The sequence below is a fragment of the Amblyomma maculatum genome, chromosome 2, assembly GCF_055883805.1.
Source record: "Amblyomma maculatum isolate TAMU_Amacu chromosome 2, ASM5588380v1, whole genome shotgun sequence".
In the NCBI taxonomy this organism is placed as follows: Eukaryota; Metazoa; Arthropoda; class Arachnida; order Ixodida; family Ixodidae; genus Amblyomma; species Amblyomma maculatum.
The window spans coordinates 89427738-89453052 of record NC_139345.1 but is presented as its reverse complement, the minus strand read 5'-3'; the positions used below and the strand labels follow the sequence as shown (position 1 = coordinate 89453052).

The following is a 25315-nucleotide window of genomic DNA, read 5'->3' as shown; positions in this document are numbered from 1 at the left end:
ATTATAGCAATAATATTTGCATTCAATAACGAGATATTCAAGACAGCTGCGAATGTCTTAACATTGTCAGTTCGGCGCAGTTGAGAGCGCCTGGGAGGCGCCCGCTGAGGCCCCTGGAGGAACCGAATGTCCTGACGGTTCGGCGAGCTCGGTGGGGCGTGGTCTGGAGGTGGGCGACGAAGGACCGCAGCATAGCTCTCGGGCTGCGGCTCGAGGTAAGGTGCAGGAATGTTGGCCGTGCAGCTGATCGGTTTTGGAGCGTGGTATATGGTTCGGAAAGGGGTGCTGCGTTGTCGACTGGATGAGACTCGTTGCATGGTGTAGACGGTGATAGGGCGTACCGAATTTCATTCCTCACTGTTTCCATGAGGACCCCTGACGACTGAGCCCTCGTAGTCGTAATTCGCTGCAGCTCCTCAAGAACAATCCCTCTAATGATGTCTCGAAGAGTGATCGTATCTGTTGCAGTCAGCGCCGCCGCAGTCGTCGGGGCACAGTTGACCGGTCGGTTGTACTGGCGGCACCGGTCTTGGAGGGCTCGTTCGATAGCCGTAGCGTCCTTAACGAACTCACTCACGGTTTTAGGGGGGTTGCGGACCAAGCCGGCAAACACCTGTTCTTTGACGCCATGCATGAGATGCCGTAGCTTCTTTGGTTCACTCATATCAGGGTCGGCACAGCGAAAAAGGCGAGCCATGTCTTCCGCAAACATAGCCACGCTCTCATTCGGCTTCTGGATGCGCACTTCAAGCAGGCGCAGCGCATTGTCTCGTCGATCCGTTCTCGCAAAAGTATCTACCAGCTGGCGGCGGAAGTCATTCCATGTGGATAAGCTGGTCTCGTGGTTTTCAAATCACGTTCTAGCATTATCCTGAAGGGCAAAATAAACATTGGACAGCTTCTGGTCTGCGCTCCATTGATTGATTTTGGCCACTCGCTCAAACTGGTCAAGCCAGTCCTCGACATCTTGAAACGCGTCCCCGCGAAAGCACTCTGGTACCTTGGTGTTCTGAAGAGTCACCGGCGTAAGGTTGGTATGTGCCATGGCTTGGGGGACCTGAAGAACTTGGGCGTTTGAAGAAGAGTCGTTCGGAAGATGGCTGTACTCTGGGGCTAGGCCTAGAAGGCGGCGGCTAGTGCGATGGACAGGAGTTTCGATGTCTGGGATCCGCTGTGGACTGCCGGAAGGAGTCTTATGGTGTCTTAGGAGTCTTAAGGAGAACTTGGCGACTGCGAAGAGCTTTTCAGTATCCGGCCGAACACCTTGTTGGCTGACGAACTTAAAGGACCCTTCAGGGAGACTCGCGCGTTGGAGCCTTCGATTACAAGAATTTGACATGGCAGTTATTTACAAATCTGGAAAGAAGCACACAGATGCAGATTGCCTTTCGCGAGCGCCGGTCGAACCTTCCACTATGACCGATGAAGACACTGCGTTTTTAGGTGTCATAGATGACGCAACGCTTTCCCAACAGCAGCGAGAGGATCAGGAATTGCTCCCTCTTATTGATTTCTTGGAGAAGCGAACTACGGTTGTTCCGAAGATTTTCGCCCGAGTAATCCCTTCATTCTTTATTCGCAACAACGTACTTTACAAGAAGAACTTCCGTCCTGGGGGAAACAGTCATCTGCTCGTCGTCCCATCGGTTCTCCGCACTGAAGTTTTGCAAGCGTGCCACGACGAGCCAACCGCCGGTCACCGTGGCTACACTCGCACGTTGGCTAGAGTACAGCACGGATACTACTGACCAAAACTGCCGGCGACAGTGAAACGCTATGTACGTACGTGCATTGACTGCCAGCGCCGTAAATTACCCCCTGTAAAACCAGCTGGCCTACTCCACCCTCTTCAAGTGCCAGCGACACCTTTTAAGCAAATTTGCATGGACCTCCTGGGACCGTTTCCGACGTCTACAGCCGGGAATAAATGGATAATTGTCGCCACTGATTATCTGACCCGCTACGCGGAGTCCAAGGCTCTGCCAAGGGGTACCGCCGCCGAAGCAGCTAGGTTCTTCGTTGAGAACATTGTCCTGAGGCATGGCGCTCCGGCACTTATTATAACTGACCGAGGAACTACATTTACGGCCGAACTTTTGGAAATCGTTCTTCGCCTCAGTGGTACCAGTCTCCGTAAAACTACTGCCTATCACCCTCAGACCAATGGGTTGACGGAACGCCTCAATAAGACCCTCGCAGACATGCTTTGCATGTACGTCGACGCGAACCACAAGAATTGGGACGAAATACTTCCCTACGTCACGTTCGCCTACAATACGGCCCGCCAAGACACCACTCGCATGACACCATTCAGCCTCCTTCACGGGAGACCAGTAACAACTATGCTGGATGCAATGTTGCTCCCGAATGCCGACACCGATGATCTCGATCAGGACGCCGAGGAATTCGCTCAGCGTGCAGAGGAAGCTCGCCAACTAGCTCGTGTGCGGATCAAAAATCAGCAGGAGCATGATGCACGACGCTACAATCAGAGACACCGGCATGTATTGTACGAACCTGGCGACAAAGTGTGGGTCTGGACACCTATTCGCCGCCGTGGACTCTACGAAAAACTATTGCGACGATACTTTGGACCCTATGTTGTTCAGCGACGTTCAACCGACGTCACTTATGAGGTGATGCCAGACGGGGTGTCGACATCAAAGCGACGCCAGCACCAAGCTGACGTCGTCCACGTCGTGCGTATGAAGCCATACCACTCAGTCTGACCTTAACCTCCTACTTCCTTTTGTTCTCTTCGGGACGATGCTTCCTAAGGAGGGGGGCAAATGCCGCATAGAAGACGACGCAAAAGATGATGACTATGGCAACACAAGCGCGAGCTGAAAGAAGAAGGAGGAAGCTTGATCGCAAGACTCGTTCTAGGCCAATAATAAAACCGTCTTATATTTCGACCCTCCTTGGCGTTCTGTCGAGACGTGACAATATATATATATATATATATATATATATATATATATATATATATATATATATATATATATATATATATATCAACGAGAAATGCAATACTGAAGGTGAGAACAACGTATTTGTATTTAACAATACATACTTCTCAAATGGCCAAATACTGTGTACCCTATACCACGCACTTCAATGCATGCAGAGTATTATAACATTCTGCAAGAAAGCAAGCACAATAAAAATATATATCTTAAATAGAACGGTAGCATTTCAATAACCTTTGCAAAAATAGCACAACTGCAGCTGTTGTCGCCTCATATGTTTATGGCAGTTCGGCATTTCAATGTCACGCTGTTGCATTGTCGGCCACCTCCAGACCCGATGCCTACTTGTCATGCACTTATTTGCTTCTTTGGTTCCTTCTTTCAACAACTCCCTTATTAATCACTCTCTCTCTCTCTCTCTCTCTCTCTCATTTCAGCGTTCATTCATACAACTATCACTTTATTTTAAAGTCTATTGTCTCATGTGTACATGCCAGGTTTGATCAGCTAATAAAGCTCTACTGAGAAGTAGACCTATCTGACATACAAATATCTTACTTCTTACCCTATCGTGATTTGTGCGCTTGAGTTCAATAGACGCCTTTCAGTTGACAAGACCCGCACAGCGCGCTTTATTGTGAATACCGTCAAGCAGCTTGCCCTTTCTCTTCCACTCGTTCCTGGCGCCGGCACCAAATCTAAGGTGCGCGACCACTACCACGCACATTTGCTATCGGTGTGGACGCAGCTCATACCCAAGCTGCACCGCGCGGGTGATGGCGACGTGCCTCGGGCGCACTACTTGCTCAACGACTTTGACGACGCGGCTAGCTACGACGGCGTGGTGCACGAGGTGCCCCCTCCACCGCCTCCCATGGCACCGTCGCCCACGCCAGCGCTGCCGCACTCCATCGTCGACTGAAATTCATGTGGCGGACCACTCACCACTAGCGGCGGGGCGCGTGACGAAAAAGGCGCCCAGGAAAAACCATACCGCTGTCATGTCGAATTTCAGAAAACGTTTAAGATTTATCAGGGTCGTCACGCTAACCAGAAAATTTTAACGCGACAGTGTTAGAGTCTATTACTCCACCAAATCCGGCGTTAGCGATGGCGTTGTGAGCAAAAACTCACGGACATGACACTGACGGGTGGTCACATGACCACGTACTAATTATTCAGCGGGTTGTGGATACCATGAGGCCACATAAAAAGGCCGAGTTGGTAGGTGGACAGCTCCTGCCACATGGAAGCGACAGATGGGAATCAAACCAACCCGGACGCCGGGGCCTGAAGTCATATCCGCTATAACTTTACACGTAGGCTGTCTCCTGCGACTAGGTTAAAGCAGGGCTGTATATTTATCTCGAGTGGCCTCACATATATTTTGGAAGCTTATGAATGCATGCTAATAGTCAGTATTTATGAGATAAAACAATCACAAAAATAAGGATTTAGTAAATAACGAGTAGCTTTGTTTGTGAACATGGACCAGCAAGAGCAGCCACATGCAGAAGCTGATAACGCTATAGCGTAATGTCCTCAAAGGCGAAGTTTCAGAGTCCTCCAATTTTTCAGATAGCCACTGTTAACAACATCGCCAAAAAGAAATATTTGTCAGGCTGGCTGCCTATACGGTCGGCCTGGTATTGTCAGCAGCAGCAGGGAAGTATCAGAGAAGAGTGCTGAGTCGACTCAAGTTTTGAGTTTAGATTGAGAACGGAATATTGGAGTTCGTGACTTACGTGTTGCGATGAAGTTTTTCAGCATCTTTACTTTACGCACGTGCATAACATACAGTCAGGGCAAAAAGGCGCCCGAAACATGACGAAATGTTTTCGCGTGCGCGCATTTTCTACTGGAACGCTATCCATGAAACAAGAGAAGGCAGGGAGGTAAACTTGTCAGCCGATATCTAAACTGGCATTCTTTAAAGGTGATTTGTCCCGTGCCACTGTCGCTTATTGGTTATAGCGCACGAATGCTGATTCCAAGGATGCGAGTTGGATCCCGGACGTGGAGGCCGCTTTCGAATGGGAGCGAAAAGCAAAGCACGCATGTATTGTGCTATGTCAGCGCACGTTAAAGAACACCGGGTGATCGAAACTTTCGAGCCTTCAACTACGGCATCTCTTTCTTTTTAACGTAAATATTACAAAAAAAACACTTAAGAGTTCACTTTTTGACATGGAGCACATGTGTCTCCCTCGTTCCCAGTGAGCAGGATCGCGCCCGAGGCGGTGTCACGACTCGCGGTGTCATGACTCCCGGTGAACCCAGCCTGGCGGAGGCAATGGCATTGCAGCAGGGCGGCTACTCGACCGCACTCGGTATCTTCGTCGCCGTGGGCTGCTCGCTCTTCATTCTTAAAGGCCCACTCCACCCTCCGGTCGAAAATATTTTCTTCCCGGTGACTGTGAGACTTCGCCCCGAGAACGCAAGGCCGCAAAATGTTTTTGAAAAGAGTAACTAATAACGCAGTTACAGCCACCGCAATCACCCGATTCTGTGATGCTGCTCTCCTTCCGTTCCCTCCCAAAGGTTTTTCACTCTCCTGCCCGGGGTCGTCTAGCCTCCACAAGACAAATTCCCCTTCCTGCTCCGCGTTTGGCGGGAGGTGGGGCGTGGCACTCCGCGAACGCGAAAAAAAAAAGAAAAAAAAAACGGCCGAGGGAGCGCGCGCCGCTGGATATTCTGGTCGTGGCGAGGGAAAAGCGCGCTGCGAGCGGTAGACACCCATCCTTCTCCCGTCAGTCAGCGAGACGGACCAATGGACATCGTTCCCGGTACGTACGTCATTGCTGTGGCCCGTCGCGCCAGCGCAGGAAACGGGGAAGCTGGCTTCCCAGAGGAGAACATGAGAGAGCTTTGAATTGCATTTTCGATGCTTTGCGGTGCGCGTGTCACTGTAGCATTTTGCACAGACTATCTCCGGTACCTGATCGAAACACTGGGCTCCTTTGCTTAAAAGGGCCTTCCCTGGACAGTGGCCCTTTAACGTACGCATATTCACTGGCGTCCAGTTCCAGCGGGACAAAGTGAGCCGGACCACCGACAAGGCCAAGAAGAGGCCGTTGGAGGTGCGGGAGCTGAAGCAGCTGTGAAAGAATTTATGCACCAAGGATAACTTTAAATGAGCACTACTGTGGAGTCTTAGAAAAGCTTAGGTCATTCATCTCACTTATAATAAGATAACAAGTTGAAATATGCTTGTTGTTGCATCACAAAACAATCATAATGCGTTAGTGTACACCGCAAATAACGTCAGCTTTACAGTCAGTACAGTAAAAAAAGCGAACCGCAGAATTGAAACTCACTGTACCGGCGCTCGCCGCCTCTGCGGCTTGGTGACGAGCTAGGACGGGGCTCGGTGCCATCGCAGCCGGCCTCCATCCTAGTCGGCAGTGGCACGCTCAAGTGGCCCCCTCCGGCGCCACCCTGTGCCGGAGGGTGGGATCATCCAGACTATCAGAGCACGCCCGCCTTCGTCACTGGATGCCTGGCCGTCGCGCCATCTAAGGTGCTTGCAACAGACAAACTTAAACGCTACTGCCAGCAATGCCGTATTCACCCTTCGGTCAGCAGGTGTCTCCTTACGACAAGATAGTTTGACGACTTTAGATAACCATAAGCACGCAGTGGCGTGTGTCATCAGCTCAAATGTCTATTTATTGCGATAGCAATACTACGCCAGGTTTCGGCCCGTGACGAAGTCCCGGCAAAGACCACGTTTCAACTTGAACAGCCGCGAAGAAGACGAAGACAAAAAAGAAGAAGAAGACTAGGACGAAGAAGAAAGAGATGACGAAGGAAACAATGAAGACAAAGACGAAGAAGACGACGAAAGAGAAGACGAAGAAGACTAAGAACGCTCGGTAACCCACAGCCAATGCTTTCGCTCCACATGCTGTTCAGCAGCACTGAACCCTTGTCATTTATATATGAGCTGGTATACCTTATGCTCTCCCGTCATACTCTTAAAAGATGAGCTTAAGTGTCCCCAATAATGTAGCACCTTGCACCGATAGGGCGTGATAGGTGAATAATGTAGCAGGCAAAAGAAGCCTCCGCCGTTGCTATCGCAATTCAACTAGGTTTAACCAGAGTTAAACCACAACTATTTTTTTCAGCGATGTTTAGTTTTGAGTTTGCATTCCTACGAGATTTCTTATCAAGGATAAGTATGCTTGACCAGAAACAAAAAGAGGTATGCAAGCACAACCAGAAGTGTTCGGAGCGTGCTGTGATGCTTTATCAACGTGTGCTCTTGTTTCTCTCAAAAATAATGTTCAGAGAGCTCATTCATGGGCTACTATCTCATCAATAATACCGAGAATTCATTCGTAATACGCCCTATTTTCTATAGGCAATTCTTGGGACAGATTTCGAACGAAGCAAAGTCCTTATTCTGACTTTGTTCGCAGCTATGTAATCGGTACTCGAGATAATGTATACTTCTTATGGTCTGCATAAAGACGTACCGCATCGATTTCGCTCTACGTTAATTCCAGAATAGGGAAAATTATGTTTTGATGCTCGTGTTGACAAAGTTGGGTCTTGCATAGGCCATACATTAGGCATATGTCACAGAAGTACTGATCTCCTGAGCCCTACCTGTGTAGGCAACATTTCCACTCTTGCCATGTTATGCGGCCTTTTGATCTCACTGCAGGAATGTCTTTAACGACTTCCTTTCAACCTTATTTTTTTCATCCCTCCACATCGCGAAGAAATAACTGGGCCGTATAAATTCATGAATAGGGAAACATATTTCTACCTACCTCTTAATTCTCAAGATTGTTCCTATCACCGAATAAAAGTTATTGGCATGAAAATAAGAATGGGTTTGTATGAATGAAGTGGGAATCCAAATCTCTGTATTATTATTGTGAGACGCGCACACTGCCCGTACGTCACAAATGAACTTTGGTTGAACGTGAATAGAGGAGGACCTATGCGAGATGCAGACGTGAAGAACGCGGTGATGCTAAAGCGTTGGGCACTTAGGCGTGCATTTATAGAGACGACACTGTGAGAGGAATAAAGGTTTTAAGGTTATGAGTGCACAATGTCCTCGAGAGATCACTTAAAGAAGACTTCTTGAAAGCTTGGCCTTTCATCACTCTGGAAAGCGCATTTCTATGATGCCACCTTTGTTGCGTTCCAACATATGCTCGTCAGCTCCATCGCGCATTCTCTTATCCTCACTTGCACATGCTTCCAGTGGCCGAGTTGTACTTGTGTGGTAGATGGGCAGCGTGCCTAAACATCAATAGATATGCGTGTGGCAGGGTTATAGTCTTCGTTTCTTGCACAAGCCAGACCTGCCTTACGTGAAACACGTCGCAGAGTTATACAGTCAAGGAAATAAAACAACTGCTAGGATTAAACCCACGTGAACTTAGCGTGTGGATCGATGACTCGGTTAATACGGTTAGACAGGCTTTGGCTCGGATATTAATCCTTATTGCTCAAGGTGGTCAGATTTTGCTTGCCCAGAAACCCCAGTAATAGGTCCGTTCTTCCTTCATTTCAGCAGCGACTCAAGCCCGCTGTTTTGCTCTCTAACTCTGCTTCGTGCTGTTCTCTGTGGTTAGGTTCGTCAAAAGCCACCCAGCCGTTGCTATGAATCGTCACAGATTGTACCCGCACGTGGCTCCACCTCCATTGCTTTCCGCTGAACCAGTGTCCTTCAATGCTTTTTGAAGGACTCTGGCAGAACTCAGGCAGCGCGCGCCTTATATTCACGAGAAACGGCATTATCACGTGACGAGGCGCCATGTTTCGTATCATATTGCGTGGTTCAGGCCAGCTGCAGTTGCAGCTACGACGCGAAAGTGCGCACTGACCTCAGTCGTACTCCTCACAGCGACAAACCGAGCAGCTGACGCGAGGTGCGTCACGTGGCTAACAAGTACTGTCCTCTTGTTTGAATGTCAACTCGGCCAGCGAGAGGGCCTTCAAAGTTGTACATAAAAGAGTTAGATTTATCGCCCTAAAACAAATACCTGCCTGGAAAGACTTCTGCTGACACGAGGCGTTAAATCTATGTTACACAACCTACGTCACCACAGTTGCCACGTGGATGTGTGCAAGCGGTGCAATGAAGGCCGTGCATCAAGCTTCCGTTGGGAAAAATGCTCGTGCAGCTCTTTTAAACTCTTAAGCAACGCGCATTAACTGTTGCAGTAGGTTATTCTGTGTGTAGCACAGATTATACTTACCATTGTTTTGTATAGTACCCATATTTAACCTATAAATGAAACATCTCTTTATGTTGCACTGAGCCATTATGCAACTACTGGATCTCTATTTTCCTGCTCGCTTAAAGATTCACCAAAGTGCATTCTGTGAAATTTCATTTTTGGGTATATTTTGTTTCCTGGGGTTTAATATATAGATGGATTTAGTCGCACAAACTCATCGTAAATAAGCGGATTTAAAAAAAAAGGTAACGCCCATGCTCTGTGCATTTCTTAGATTAAATGTTATCACTATTCAATGGCAAATACAAAAAAGCTTTTAATGTGTGAAGAAACACAAAGTAATCTTTATAGGGGTTTTTGTAAATGATGCAAAGAATATTTTGATACAATCGTTTCATATTTGTGGCTCTGAGAGCTCGACATTAAAACGAAAGCCCGATGCAAGCGCAATGTCTTCACAAGATCACTCCGCTTAATACTAAGTAGACAGAAAGCGGCAAGTTGTCCGATTGCCTGCTTGAACTCTGCGCTTTCTTTAGCTTATGCCGTCTGCTAAGGGTAGAATGAAAACTGAGGGAGCCAAGAAGCCTTACCCAATTGTAACAGCTTAATCCGCCACACAGGTCAGAATTCTCGAAGCATGTAGATCGAGTTCTTCGCTTTTAACGGACGACTTCAAAATTTTCGTTTGTGTACCTGTACGGAATTTGCGGAGTCACAGCGGTCCACCATAACAAATCGACCAGCGTGAAAGGCTTCTGGAACCAAACAGCCCGTGCCGTACGTGCGCACCGAGAACACGCCGTTCAACTTTATTTTCTTTCCGCTTTACAGCGAAGCTGTGTCCTACAGAGACCCCCGCCTAGAGGGAACGGTGAAATGTACGTGCCGACGGGGCAGGGATGGAGGTGCCTCGGCGGCAGGCAGGTACGTATATAATTCAGCAACATCCGAGGGGAGGTCCTGGGGAGGTATCTCTGCGTATGCGGGTTTGACAGGCGACGAAAGGAGACGATCTCTTCCCGACCATCCAGCAGGACAGCCACCGACTTTGCTGCTGATCGCCGTTGTGAAACTCAAGTGTCTTGCAAAATGTTTTACAATACAGCATATAGTTACCTTCGGTAATATCAGCGTTGTCCAAAGAATACAGGCATTGATATATTATGGTTGCTTCCCGTCGGCATTGATATCCGGTAATTTACGCTTGTGCCCCGCCGGGGTGGTGCAGGGGTAAGACGCCCGACTACTGTGCCGGAGTTCCCGGGTTCGAACCCGACCACGGCGGCTGCGTTTCGATGGAGGCGAAAGGAAGTGGCTTCCGTCTGCTGTGCGATGTCAGCGCACGTTAAATATCCCCAGGTGGTCGAAATGACTCCGTAGCCCCCCACGACGGCTCCTCTTTCTCTGTTTCCACTTTCACTCCTACCTTAACCCCTTCCCTTACGGCGCGGTTCAGGTGTCCACAGAGCAAGTGTGACAGATACTGCGCCTTTCCCTTCCTGTGAACCAATTACCAATTAGCTTACCACATGATTCGCGCTTGTTGTTGGCTTCTCCGCAGTAAGACTGTACTTGCAGAGCTGCACTCTTTACAGGCAAACACTTAGCGTAAGATGCATGTTTCAACCGCGTTTGTAGCATTAAACTGAATTTTAGTAGCGTCATTTTCCCGTTCTCTCTAAAGGATTAGCTACATTGAATCTCTACGAATAGCACTTCATACTGCGGTTAAGACCTTAAAATTTGTGCCAGCCTCAACTGGCCATCATGCATCTTCGCTGAAATTTTTTTTAGCCTTCAAAGGAGTTTCTTTACATTCGCGTTAAGGTAAAATTATCTGTTATAGAAAGACAAGACAAGCCTATTGCGTTACATCGTAACAGGCCTTCGTTTCCACGCTATAAATGTCGTTCTCAACAAACAACAGAAAAACCGCACGCTGTGATGCCATCGAAATTTTCGTCGGTTGTCACAGCCATTACTTGCGCGTCTTCGAACCGGGTGGTTCTATCCGTCAGCACGCTACCGTCGACTCTTAAAGCAGCAAAATGTTTCTTTTATGCATGGGCAATTCAATTCAGGTCCACGCACGCTATACCCTTGGTAAATGCGAGGTCAAGCATAATATACATATAAACAAACTGTATGCGCGTAGTCTTGTTACGACAAGAGCTCCTCTAATTTCGTGACAAACGATAGCGCCTGAGTGCGTCTCATAAAGAGTAGTAAAGAAACACCAGAGATCCCGGCAAGAAGTTAACGAGTCTTAGCGGGCCCTTCAACCCTCGTCGTTCTTCGAAGAAAACAGCACTTAGTTATACATGCCCAGCTAATGCGTCGAGAGCAGAACTGTGTCCTACCGTCTCATTATATCTATTCCAGAGGGCTCGATTTGTCGTGAACGCAGCGGGAGAACACGGGCCTTTTCTTTGTTTCCCATTCCCAATTAAGGCAGGCACATTCAATATAAACGAATTTGTCACCGAAATGTGCATAGAGAATTTCGAGTGCTATTTAAACTCGGCACGATTTCTTCCTTTTCCCGTCTTTCGCTTTGTACAGACTAGTCACTGGACCTATATCGCAACCATCCATCAGATGTGTTTGAAGTAGAGTGTTAATGCTGATCTTCTGAAACTAGTCTTTGATTGGTTTTTATTCAGAGCAAAGAATAGGTTTCCTGCTCTGTTTTTCCTAAGCGAAGAAACGGGATATAAAGAAATCTATAGCACCCGTTGTTTTTTCCAAAATTTCTGCAGCCATCAACTCTGTTGCAGTGTTTGAGAAAGTTGCGGTATAAATGTTGTAGGGCTCGTGGCGCGCCGCGCATTCGAAGGCCGTGCCACTTCCCAATGCTCCCTGCGCGCGTGCCTGTTTCTCTCTCCCCGCTCGCGCGGGGATAACCGGTCCCGCGCGAGGGGGCTATAAAAGAAGGCACGCGCCGCCGTCTCGCCCTCCCTTGGTCTCTGGCTCCTTGGTCCCTGGCTCTTCGTTCCGGCGCGCTCAACTATCCGCAGCCACCCGGACGACGACACCGACTTCGACGATCCCCGATCCCTGTGAGATTTTAAGATGTTTATCATACGGCTCACTGTGTGTTTGTCGTGCGCATCCCTCGGGTAGAGGAATCGCCCACAATGTGTCGGTACAGAAGCAAATTTCATTGTAAAAAAATTTTAATCCAGGCAGAATATCGCCCGCGGCGGCGAAAATTTTGCACCAGCGACAAACTGCGAGGAAAATTACGTTACTCTGGATCCCAGCGCATGTTGCCGTCCCTGGCAACGAGGGGGTTCATGAGCTAGCTCGATGTTTACACCATCAGGCTAGCTTGCCGCAACTTCCCGTTGTATATCCTTGTTGACGTACATATACTTTACTACACGCCTGATCACTCACCTATTATAACGTGTGCGTCTGTTAAATGACATGTGATCATCATCGCGTAGTCGTAAGCAATTGCGTTATGTGAAAGTCCACATTACATGAATGACAAGTCCCATTTCATTACTTAGGAGTAGCGCGTATGTCTCTGGATGCAACGGTCCCTCAGGGTTAGAATGAAACCTCACCTTCTCAGCTCAAGGCAGTCTTCCGAGTGGACAGATTTTGCTTTTTCGGCCATGTCATGTGGTCTCGTGATCTCACCCAACTCGCTGCGAATCAGTGCAAACTACCACCTGCCTACGCGTGTGAATTTTCCCATATACAACGCCAATGATGCACTTTCTGAGTGGTGTTAAAAGCTGCTTGCTGAGTGAGTCCCCGTGAAGTGACGGGAGTGTCGGGTTTCAGGCAAGGAGAGTGTACCTTTTTGTAACTGCCAATGAAGGGCAGCGTCGTCTCTTAAACATCAGCGATGACCTGAGGGACACATGCTCAATCTTTACAGCGCTCGCGTTTATGTTCTGTGTGAGAAAAATGTGCACTAAAAGGGCCCCCCATTCGGAGCATTCATCTAGCTGTTTCCGATGCAACCTGGTTCAGTTGTTCGCAGGAAAGCGCGTGCGCGCGCTCATGAGATAACTAGCCGTGTGTCGTGGCATTCAGACAATACAGTAGCAGCAAGCGAAAGGGGGAGGTGCACGACGCGTCACTCTTGCTCCGATATAAATGGGCCTGCCTTGTTTGAAGGGTCTGTGGTCTTCTTGTGATTATCTGAGAACTACAAATGTTGTTTGTATTTTGTATCCTTGTGTAGTATGCTGCTTGGCCTACAGCTCTGACTATCGCAAGCTTCTTATCGGAACAGGTGCTAGAGGCTGGGTTAAAGTTCTCTCGCGGTAAACTCGGCATAACCGGCATTGTCGGCTACTGCAGCTGTCCGGCCCCCTATTTTGGCGTCAGGGGCATTTTATATCCATTGAACTTATTCGGTTCCGTGTCCCCAGCCGTAGCGCTTATGAATAAATTGTAGACGGCGCAGTCTTTGGCTTTATATCTGTTTGGGTGCATATTGCCCGGTATAGGTAAGAGGTAAGGTATAGGTAAGCAAGAGGTGCTTGTACTGTCTGGTTTCCAATTCAATCAGGCAAAGCGCAGCCGAGCCACGCATGATCACCACAGCCCTGCGGGGGTTCACTCAGACACTATGTTTGTCTTACCTTCTGCGCGTCTAACATTTTGTTGAACGGGTTGACTACGCCGACAGATGGAGCGCAGTCATGCATGAGCATATCGGTAGCCCTAGAGTGCTCTTCATTTCCTTTATCTTGCTGTGGTCTTCTGTGCTGAGATTGTGGCACGGAAGGGGGTAGGCGAGGCATGAAAGTTGCATGGGTTGTCAGTCGAGAGTTACCGGCTTCTTCACAAAACAAGCGCCATATAACGTTCATTATTGTGTGAATTTGGTGCTGAAGTCGCTGTTTACTATCATGGCTTCGTTGCCATTTTGTTGTTTGTAGGCTCCGGCGAAGGAAATTATATCTTTGAGGAGAAATATTGCGTTGCTTGGTAGGTCGCGCGGGCGTCTGTGACCTAGAAGCGGTTCCAACTTCTCTCTTGAACATATAAAGCCCACACGCTCCGCTTATGATTTAGTGACATCCGTTGCCTCCTGAAGCGCATTGTCTACATCTGCATCTGAGTTAGTCTCGGTATGAATTAAAATATCATCCCCGTTAGCAACATATCTTGTGTCGTTGATAGATAAAAAGCAGTAGGAAGAGTTTAAATTGCCACGTTGAAAAACCGGGTCACAATTACTGCCTCCTTTGGTGTGTCGCTCCCATGCAGCAGAATGAAGTTCAGGCAAGGGTCTCCTATGGGCCTGTGCGCGTGCGCGAAGAGGAAGTGGGAATGCTCAAACATGGAGTACAAAATGTCGTTAATTTTAAAGAATTCTAACCGTTAAAAATGATCTTCCGAAATGCATTAATTTATATAAGCAGGACCAACCCCAGAGTGGAATTTCCTTACTTTAGGTAAATAATTTGGAGCCAGTATTGTTCTTGCAAATGCTGCTCCGTTCGCGGTTGTAGGTGGTGTGATAAGTATGCGATAATAAAATGTCGCTCATGTATTCTGCTTACACATTTTTTGTATTGCCAAAAGAGCTCTGAGGCACACGTAGACCGCGATCATGAATGCTATTTTATTTTTATTACATTTTGTTTGTAACTCAATGATATTACATACGGATATAATTTAGGCGCAAAAAAAGAACCATCTTGTCAAAATAAATTCCGTTTCACCTGTGAGCAGATCATTGCGATCAGAAACGCGCAAAACTCTGCTTCACTTGTCTCGTTTATGTGATCACTCACTCCATTCTGATGCCGATGATTTCAAACCAAGTACTTAACCACACTAGAAAACGTAATCTTTGTTTTGTTTGCTCTTGATAAGTCTCTGCAAGCCTCGTGAAGTTTCTGCCTCGTAAAAGAACAAGAATAAAAAAACCTTGATAAGCAGACACCGCATACTTGGTCGTGTAAGACGCAAGGGAATGAGCCCGCCGAATTGGGATAATTGGAATGGGTTCATGCTATAAAACACCGGCGCTAAAAAGAAGGACAACCAACAAAAACGAAAAAAAACAGCACTGCATTCACCTGTTAGTCTGTCAGGGCCATTTTTGCATCCCCAAGCTTCATTGATGCAGCTTTTTACCAATTGATCACGTCGTTCTTTTCTTTTTATTTACGAAATAGAGCATAGGGCTCGTTCCACCTTAAAGCCATTACTTTTACCGTATCCCAGAATCGAGATGTCGCGTAAACAAAAACGCACTGGGAAAAATCGTGTGGCGCCGGCATGCGGCGGCAACATGCACTCCGTCGAAACCTGATACATTGTTGCCAAGACGGATGGCGCCTCCAAGTTCGAAGTTTGAAAACGGGTTTCGCGGTGCAAACTGCACGCCTACGTCTATTCCTCTCTGCGGAAGTGCCCCAGTGGGCCACATGCCGTGTTATCGAGTCATAACTTCAAAGTGAGGCTTAAAAGCCAACAATTTTTGCCCTCAGGATCCTCCCCCCCCCCCCCCCCCACCCTCCCCCGGCTTACCTTTGTCCATTCTCCGTAAACCGCACCTAGTCTAGGTGATGGGATGATGCCGTGCATACAATTGCTAATAATCTCTCTTCAAATATAACTTTCGCGTAGTTCAACATAAAATTAGAGGGTCTGTTAATTTTCTCTTCAGAAGAGAATGGCGAAAGCCTACATTTTCTATACTATCATTTGCTTCTTATCGGCGTTCAATGCAGTGCTACATATAATTATATTTGGTTTACAGTGAATGATCTGTCACTTTCTACATCACTTCTGTTGCGTGACGTTCCTTGGAGCGCGTTCAAGTGTGGGATTTAGAGTGTAAGAACGCTAGAAAAGCACACATCTCACGAAATCTCTCGTAATATGACAGATCTTGAGTACAAATCTCGCGCCCGTGATTTCTTGCAATAAGCCTAGAAGGGATTTTGCCTTAAAAAACGCTGATCAGTGCGCGTCGTCCTACTGGTGTTGTCGGAATAACCGTGGACTGTCAGATGAGAGATTAGGACACTTTTGTCCTTTGCATGGTGTCTGCGCAGGCGCCTCCGAAGCCAACCAACCTCCTCTCTTCGGACCATGCGGAAGCCCAGCCCTTGCTCCCGCAATCTGCGTCCGCGCGAGTCCTCTCGCCTGGCTCACACGCGACGCTCCGTAGGCAGCACTAGCAAGAGCAACAGACGCAGCAAGTGACATGACACAACACTAAGGAGCTGTGCGTGTGAGTACGTAGTCACATCTTCAATTCCATCGTCTTCCTCCACCGTTGTCTGCCTTTCCGCCCTCACTCTGCACTGTCACTTCACAAGACCAGTGATATGCCTCTTTGCCTTGCTAAATCTGGTTGCAAGGAAAACAGGACTATGATTATTTTTGTCTAGTCAGGGTAAAATCCTTTCGACGCAGGAGAGTCCTTCGCATTGCTGCATCTGAATCTTTCATCAATATCAGCGGCGCAAATTTATTTTCCTCTTCACGCTTCTTGTGTGGTAGGTCACAGGCTAACAAGATTGATATCCTATTCAGAAAGAAAACAGCCTCATGTAAGCAGTACTGGAATCTTGTTATATTTACCTCTAAATGTTTCTTTGTCTTTCTAAAAAGGCCCAGCTTTTTGACGTATTTTCATATTTATTCATTGGTGATTTCTTGGTTTAAGATCTAGAATTGCTGCAGTACAGGAACAATGTAAGGCACGTGATTAGATTCTATTCTGACTCAAGAATTTTTTAAGGAATACACGAACAGGATCACAAGCTGAGCAATGATGTGTGAAATTTATATTACGTAAGGTCTTAAAAAGCAGAATTTTAAACTAATATGGCTCCTCCAAAAATTTGCAAGTGTCATTTTTGGGCAGTAGGCTATATTAATAATTACTGAATGTACCTTTTTCACTAGCGGTCACTTCCAGAACATTTCCTGTAGATTTATCACTTCTAAGTCACATACGAGAGTGGCGGGAGCATTTCTCACATTTTCACATCTAAGCCACAAAAATAAGAATATATTTATACAGTTTGTTATAAATGAGATTTCAAATGCTTTTGTATCAAAGTTTCACAAAATTGGGCGATAAATTACGCCGTCATGAGTAGAGAGTCATGGATTTTCTTTGCTAAATTGTAACCCTTAATAAAATACCTTAACTCTTAAGCCTTTAAAAACCCTTAGTCATTAATAAAATAATAACGTCCGTATATTGACCCTTCCCTTATTCTAAAAATAACTGGAAGAGAATATTCGCACACTTAAGTTATTGTGAAACACGCATTTTTTAAAAGGAGGTTCGCAATATGAGCATGAAAGTGTGTCGCAGTGATTAGTTTCTTTTGTTTCAGGCAAAAAAACGCGAGCAGACAACAACATTACAAGCTTTCCCCCCCCCAAAAAAAAAAAAAATAAAAATAAATAAACAACTTGCAGTCAATGTCGAATTATTTGCATCAGAAATGAAAATGTGGTTATTAAGACATACAATTTCTGTTCACAATAAAAGACACAAGAAAAAGGTGTTACAAAATTCGTGCTAATGATGGAAAAGAAATGAGTGGCATTCATGAAAGTGGGCCAGATTTAATGAACAGTATGCTAAACAGTTTTGCTAGAAATCATCACCTTAAATGCACAGAAGTCTGCAGACGCTAAGTAAAGGGTAGTTAAGTTATAATAAACCAAAATATGTATTAAAAAAAAAAGCATGTTAAAACACAACGTTTCGCTGTTAACGATGGTAGCTGCATGATTGAAAATATGGAAAGACAAGCAATTACGACGACAAAATTAGTTCACCATACCAGTTACTAATAGTAACCAGTTATTTGCTAGTAGTTGTACAATATTAGTTATTGAAAAAGCTTACAAACCTGGCGTGTTTATTACAATGATAACTCGCTAGCCTCAACCACGACGCTGTTAACACACTGCGTACATTATGTCAAAAGATTTGGACAACCCTGCAATGGCCACAGGATTGGAGAAGGTCAGTTTACATCCCCATTCCAAAGAAAGGCAGTGCCAAAGATTGTTCCAACTACCGCACGATTGCGCTTATTTCGCATGCTAGCAAGGTGATGTTAAAAATCCTGCAAGGTAGGCTGCAGCAGTATGTGGATCGGGAGCTTCCGGACGTGCAAGCTGGGTTTCGCAAGGGCAGAGGAACTAGAGACCAAATTGCCAACCTTCGCTGGATCATGGAAAAAGCAAGAGAGTTCCAGAAACCCATTTACTTCTGCTTTATTGATTATGCGAAAGCGTTTGACTGCGTAGATCACAGCAGATTGTGGCAAGCTCTCCAAGAGATGGGAGTTCCAATTCACCTCATCTGTCTCCTCAGGAACCTTTATGAAGGGCAAGAGGCCACAGTCAGAACTGGGCATGGTCTTACTGATTGGTTTCCGATTGAGAAAGGGGTGAGGCAAGGCTGCATACTGTCGCCCTGCCTATTTAACCTATATGCAGAGTGCATCATGAGGAAGGCCTGTCTGGACGAGTCATCAGCTGGAGTGAAGATTGCTGGAAAACGTATCAACAACCTTAGATATGCGGATGATACCACTTTAATGGCAGAAAGTGAAGTGGAACTCAAGAGACTACTGATGCGCGTACAAGAAGAGAGTGAGAAGTTTGGGCTTAAACTGAACATTAAAAAGACGAAGATCATGGCGTCTTGCCCTATCAAGTCCTGGAGCATCAATGGACAAGAAGTGGAGGCTGTGACAGATTTTCTGTTCTTGGGCGCCAAGATTACCTCGGAAGGAGACTGCAGCCATGAAATTAGGAGACGCCTGCTTCTGGGAAAGAGAGCAATGGTTAGCCTTGACCGCCTAGTAAAGAGCAGAGACATTAGTCTGCCAACCAAGATCCGTATAACCCGTGCTATGGTCTTTCCAGTTGTGATGTATGGATGCGAGAGTTGGACTGTGAAAAAGGCTGACCGCCGAAGAATTGACGCGTTTGAATTGTGGTGCTGGCGAAGACTCTTAAGAGTTCCTTGGACTGCCAGAAGATCAAATCAGTCGATATTGTCGACCATAAACCCTGACTGCTCATTGGAGGGTCAAATTCTAAAGTTAAAGCTCAGCTACTTTGGTCATCTGATGAGAAGAGAGGAGTCGCTGGAGAAAGATTTGATGTTGGGAAAGGTTGAGGGTCGCCGGAGAAGGGGTAGGCAGCGAACGCGATGGTTAGATGGCATTCTCGAGGCATTGCAGATGAAGCTATGTGATGTTAAGAAGATAGTGAGAGACCGGAAAGCGTGGCGTGACATGGTCCATAGGGTCACGAAGAGTCGGACACGACTGAACGCCTGAACTGAACTGAACTCGCTAGCCACATCTCAGTCACTAATCAATGACGCGCTAGTGGGCGTGAGCAAAATTAGTGCATCGTAACCAGTCAGTGCTCGAAGCGGGATTTTAATATCTCGTGTACTACCATCTGCCTGACAGAAAGAAGAAAGCTGAAATCTTAATTTTGCTAATTTATGGCGTCAAGATGCTTAAAAAAACGAAATCAAGTGTACAAAAAATTTGTTCACATGAAAGTACGAACTATAAATGGCATGCGTTTAGCCGATGGACTTTTTATATGCTTTGTTATAAAATGTTTAAATTATCAGAACGGGCCACACCCACAGCCTCGACTATTTCACAGATTTTTACGTCCCAATGCGACAAATGAGAAAGAGGGGATAGCTATGAGCGACGTCGTAGTTGTGTGTTTCTATTCAATTTTGACCGCCTAGAGTTCTTCAACGCACATTGACATCACATAATACACAAGCCGTCTTGCATTTTCGTCTACATCGAAACGCGCTGGTCGTCCGGAACGAGATTTTAACCTTCGTCTTCGGCGTCAGCATTCGAACAGAGGAAAACACCTGTTTTAGCACCGTTGGCAATAAACGTAAATTTTATGCCGCGAGTACTTCGCTAACTACGGCGGTATGTATTGAGTACGAAATCAGCCGTTCGGTGCGCGTCCGCATAAGCCACATTTCATTACCGAAAGGCTGAGTGCGTCAGATGAATTTTATAGCCTGCCAGTAGTGACAGCTGTGTGAACGAGCATAAATAGTGGGTTAACGCTGCAGGAGTATATTACATTCCCGGTTAAGACATGACACTCGCATTCTCGCATAAAAAAAGGCAGCATGTTAGCTAATTATGTCTTGTTTTTCTCAATAGCGTGTTTCGTTTATGCCACTAATAAAACAGTTCAGATTTAGTGTTTTTTTTTTTTAGTGTGAAACGTGTTGCAACCAGTTATCTTAGACGTTCTACTATGAGTGTCGAATCCTGGAGAAAAGTAAAGTACAGTATACTATATATACACACACATTTCCTAAGCTTCGCCTATTGACTGCTCCGCTCTGGAAAGGGGCACGAAGATCGTGGTTACCCTCCCGGTGTGCTGGGAAACTGAGCAACAGCTCCATAAACAGCAAGAAATATAAAAACAGACAGCGTTCAGAGACGTCCCTCAATCAACAAGACAAGGAATGACGCCTCGTTACCCAAGAGCGCGACCAAGCAGGTCAAGAACACCCTATAGTCTTGCGGGCAAACTGGAACTGCCCCCCCCCCCCCCCCTTTCTGGCTGTCATCACAGATTTTCTGTCTTTTTCTTCTTTCGTCTTGCGGACATTATCGGCTCTTCCTTCGTGCGCTCACAACAACGTCACTGCCGCGAAAGACAGCGTTAGTGTGCTCGCCTCGCCGTCGACGCCTCATTTCGCCAGAAGCAGCCGCGCTTCGTTACACCTATTTCACACAGCGCTGCGAATTCTGCACTCCATCGGAACCGTCCTGGGCGCCTGGCGGACGCAATCGCGGTCGATGGAAGCGCGTGAAAAATATATACTGCGCCAGTGCTGCCCATATGCAGCAACAGCAGCAGCGGAAACAGCGATGACGGCGGAGGAGCGCGAAAGAGGCGGCCTGGCAGGTCACATTTTTCTTTTGTGCCGGCCTGTTCCCTCCGCTCACCCTTTCTCCATCTCCCCGCATTTTGTTTTCTTCTTCCGTCCTTCTTTCGCGCTTCTGGTCGTTAATATAGCGGCGTCGGACCGTTATATACAGGTGATCGATGAATGCTTTTCCTCATTCTACAGGCAGCGTGTCCGAGCCCAAAATTCACAAAAATTAAGGGTGCCCAATCCGTGATATGCTTCTCCTCGTCTTTTTTCTCTTCCCTATCTTCCTTCCGCGCCCGCATACGGCGAGCACACTCTCGTGGATACCAGCTCATTCGCTCTCTGTAACAGAAAAAGAAGTTGAGGCTCGTGACCATTTATAATTTTTAGTGCGGTTATCTAAGTCGAAAGTGCAACCCAAGCGAACGAAAGCGCGAGGCTAAGAAAAATGCAACGAGGCGGCTGTTTGCATATAAATCTCGGACATGTAGATAAAATTTTTTTTAAATTGGTTCACAGGAAGGGAAAGGCGCAGTAACTGTCACACTTGCTCTGTGGACACCCGAACCGCGCCGTAAGGGAAGGGAGGAAGGTGGGAATGAAAGTGGAAAGAGAGAAAGAGGAGCCTCCACTACGGCTCCTCTTTCTCTCTTTCCACTTTCATTCCCACCTTCCTCCCTTCCCTTACGGCGCGGTTCGGGTGTCCACAGAGCAAGTGTGACAGTTACTGCGCCTTTCCCTTCCTGTGAACCAATTTAAAAAAAATTTTATCTACATGTCCGAGATTTATATGCAAACAGCCGCCTCGTTGCATTTTTCTTAGCCTCGCGCTTTCGTTCGCTTGGGTTGCACTTTCGACTTCGCCCCGGTTCCGTGTATCAAGACTTCCTTTTCCCTCCAGCAATGGCGCCTTCATTGAAGGCATGATAGTGGTGTGGTTCTCGACTTGTGGCCGGAGAGTTCTGTCTTGTGCGTTGTGTAACTTCCCATTTGTCTTGCGTGTCGTGCGGCTATTCAACTATCGCTAGGTCTTCCGCCTACACCTGTTGTATTGGTTAGCTATTTAAAGCTCTTGTTGTGCCGTTGTATCGATACCACATGATCAGTGGACCTGCTTTGCTTGATTACTGCGGCCAAGATGAAGTCGGGAAGACGTTCATTAAGTCCCGCCTGATTTCCAAAACAACGCAAACAAGTGCTACAGCTAACGGAATCGCCATAGGAGATTTTGGAATTGCAGTCGTTCTGTAGCCCATCTTTGTGGCTTTATGGCATTGCGCGATGGATCGGCTATGGCTTCTGCAGTCAGATTTTGTTGCAGAATAAATCTAAAAACTTCTTGTTTAGTGGAGAGGGGCGCATGCTAGAGAATCCGAAGCGATCGAAATAATTCAGATTGTTTATTCCTACACTGGATTCCCCATTTCCTCGGGAATTTTTACGTGCGCTGACACGCGAAGACTTAATTTTTGAATATATTTTCGTCGTTCTCCTGACTGCTGCATTGAAAAAAACAGCAACTTAAACGTGGTTTAAAACAGAAGTGCAGCCGGATAACTAACAAAATTGATACACTGCATAATATTTTGTCTGTGTTGCGTAAACTTCGAACTGCACAGATTCAATTGCTCCACCTACTACCTCCTTGCTCTGCTTTCTCACCCGTTTTAATCACGTAGTGTAGATCGCAGAAGGTGAGGCGTATGCGTTGTCGTCTAAGATCTGCATTATCCATGGAATTTATTAGCTCTTTTTTTATATTTGTTTTCTAGATGTCATGGTCTTTACAGCGCTTCATTGAAAGAGAAACAATTGAGTGTTTAAAGAAGTCAGGATGGCAAGAAAATTTATTCATAGTCAGGGAATGTTTATTGCGTGTGTCTTTTGTCTGAAAAGATGATGTATTTTGATGTATCTATATTGAAATGATGGTGCATGAGTAGGTAGGGGAACCTTAGGCGTGCCAGCAAAGCGCATTTTCTAAGCTTAGCATTCCAACTTTCTTACGCAGGTGAGTGTGCTAGTCAGTGAAATTATATTTGATAAAAATGTACCTCATTGCCTTGCTGTGTATTCTTTCTTATTTGTTTGCATTTTGTTTAGTTGCTGGAAACCATACGATGTTAGCGTATTATATTGTTTATTCTATAACGACATTGTAAGCCAGCATTACGGTTTCGGCTAGAGCAACACGGAGACGACGTCTAAGAAATGTACCTTCCTTGTAGCGGCTGGTGTTATAGTATTTAAACGCGAGTCGTATCCTAAATTTCGCGAAACTGCGAAGCAAAGATATTTATATTAAATGACTGAGTGTACAATTTATTTTGTAAGAAACATGTAAGCTCTGGTTTTGTCGTGTTATTCGTAGCAAAATGCATTTTTTATATTTAGTACAATCTGCCACTCTGTCCATCATTTCGACACAGTTTTCAATGTTTAGTTTAGGGCTACATGATCTTCAGATGAACCACGTTTATGATGTAGGATGCCGTCATCTACAAAAAGGCTGCCATTTATATGAATATCTGTTGAAACATTCTGTATAATTATCGAAGATAAAAATGGCTACTGTACGGAACCTTGCGATCCTATGGTAGCAGGTACTGTTTCTGAGTTCTGGTTACTCACTTGTACAAACTAATTCCGGTTTGTTAGATAATCCTGAATCCGGTCTATAATAAGGTCGTCACTGAATGTGGCTACTGTTTATTGATTAGGTATGCATGTGAAACGCAATCGCAAGCTTTAGAGAAATCTAAAAAGATGAGGCGAATTTTAGCTCGTGTAGCTGGGTAACAATTGATAGCCCTTTGCGGAAACCATGCTGGAAATGTCATAACAGCTACTCCTGCTTAAAATGAGTGTTTAGATGTTTGGGTGTTATTAGTTCTAAACGTTTGTAGACTGCGCACATTAGTGATATCGGTCTAAATATTAAAGACTTGATCTTTGCTACCTGATTTGTGATTGATGGATGGTATGGAATATAGGAGCGTCCCCTTTGAAACGGGGTGGTAGCAGTAGCTATCATGCTCATTTTTCTCCATATATCTTAGTTATTGATCTAGAATGGTTAACTAAACCGCCATTCTATTTATTAAATTTTGTTCCTACATTACTAACATTATGTCACTTCACTGCTTTAAAGCCACCAATCTTCCAGTCGTTTTTTGCTAGTTTCCACCGCCGGTTTATTCACCCGGCCACTGTTGTCTCTAAACCCCAGAGCTTCAGGAACAGTGATTGCGCCTGCACCAACTTCCGGATGGATACCATTACATTCTAGTATAATATGGTCAATTGTTTCACTGGAGTTTCCACATACAGCACATGCGTCATCTCCATTGTTAAATTTCTTTTTGTAGCTGCGTGTTCTAAGGCACCCTGATCTAGCTTCAAAACGTAGGGCACTGCCTCTTGAGTTATCAAAGAAATCTTCCTTCCTGATCTGCATTTTCCACTTTCAGTATAATTCCACACTCTGTTTCTTTCCCATCGAATTTATCCAATTTTTACCTTCTGTGTTTTTCACCTGTTGCTTAATTCGAATGACCTTAGCTGCTTTCCATTCTCCTGGCTATTTGGCAGTGGTAAGGGATTTATTTAATAATACACTTACGTATTTTGCAAACCACTGTCACTATTTTTAAAGTAAAATATTCGGTATAATATTGAGCCCCATTCCTTTGTTAACATCAGGGTTCAGTCGAAGGTTTAGTACCCCCCTTTCGGTGCTGAGAGTGGTTTTAAATGAGATGTGCTGCTGCACGTGCCTAGATGTAAGCAGTTACCGTCAATCCTTTGCAAAACAGATTGAAAGTAGATGTTTAGCTTCTTAGCGCTACTTTGTATTTCTTCATCGGTAGCGAAGTTCGTTTTATTTTCTGTTGTGTTAAGGTTTTCCTAGAACTTTTCAGGATACCTTTTTAAGAAATCGGGAAGGGTGTGGGTAAAATAGCGGTTCTCGGTAGGTTTTATTTCTTGTTTCATGTCGCTGATAGCGATACTTAGCCTGGGTTTGTTTGTTGGCATGTAGTGCAGCTTCGAAGATTTTCTTAGCTTAGCGTATACTGTGGACGATATCCCGTGTTATCTATGAGTTACGTGTTTTAGGCACTTTTGTTTTCATCAGGAAGGCGCGCTCTGAAACGCAGCAGCATGTTTGATGAGAGAAGGGTTCGTTTGAAGCTGCATTTTGTTCGTAGAAAGGAGAACCGGTGTGC

At 46.0% G+C, this 25315-nt stretch overlaps 1 pseudogene; it reads left to right on the top strand.

The window, feature by feature from the left end:
* The window catches only part of LOC146199220 (uncharacterized), a 70295-nt pseudogene extending 53897 nt beyond the window's left edge, over positions 1–16398 (top strand).
* Positions 16399–25315: the final 8917 nt, after the last annotated feature.